Genomic DNA, 414 nt, shown 5'->3' with positions numbered 1-414 from the left:
TTACAAAAATGTCAATTGCACAAAAAAGGCTTACCCATCTTTTTTATTAAATGGTTTTGGATAACCCAGGAACGTTACGACGCTTATTGTGGAAAGCTGTTATTTTGGAAGAATTTTATGAATTTGGGTTGAAGTGTATTTCAATGTTATCAATGTTTGTTTGGGATTCTGAGCCTGGGAATAGCTCCGTATGGTAATTTTGGTCTTAGGAGCGCGTCCGGATGTGGATTTGGACGTCCATAGGTCATTTCGGGGTCATTTGGCGAAAGTTGGAATTTGAAGGTTTTTGGGAAGTTTGACAGGGAGTAGACTTTTTGATATCGGGTTCAAATTCCGATTCTGGAAGTTGGAGTAGGTCCGTAATATCAAATGTGACTTGTGTGCAAAATTTGAGGTCAATCAGACGTGATTTGA

This window comes from Nicotiana attenuata, unplaced genomic scaffold (assembly GCF_001879085.1).
Source record: "Nicotiana attenuata strain UT unplaced genomic scaffold, NIATTr2, whole genome shotgun sequence".
In the NCBI taxonomy this organism is placed as follows: Eukaryota; Viridiplantae; Streptophyta; class Magnoliopsida; order Solanales; family Solanaceae; genus Nicotiana; species Nicotiana attenuata.
The sequence above is the reverse complement of the archived record's forward strand: the minus strand, read 5'-3'. Positions refer to the sequence as shown.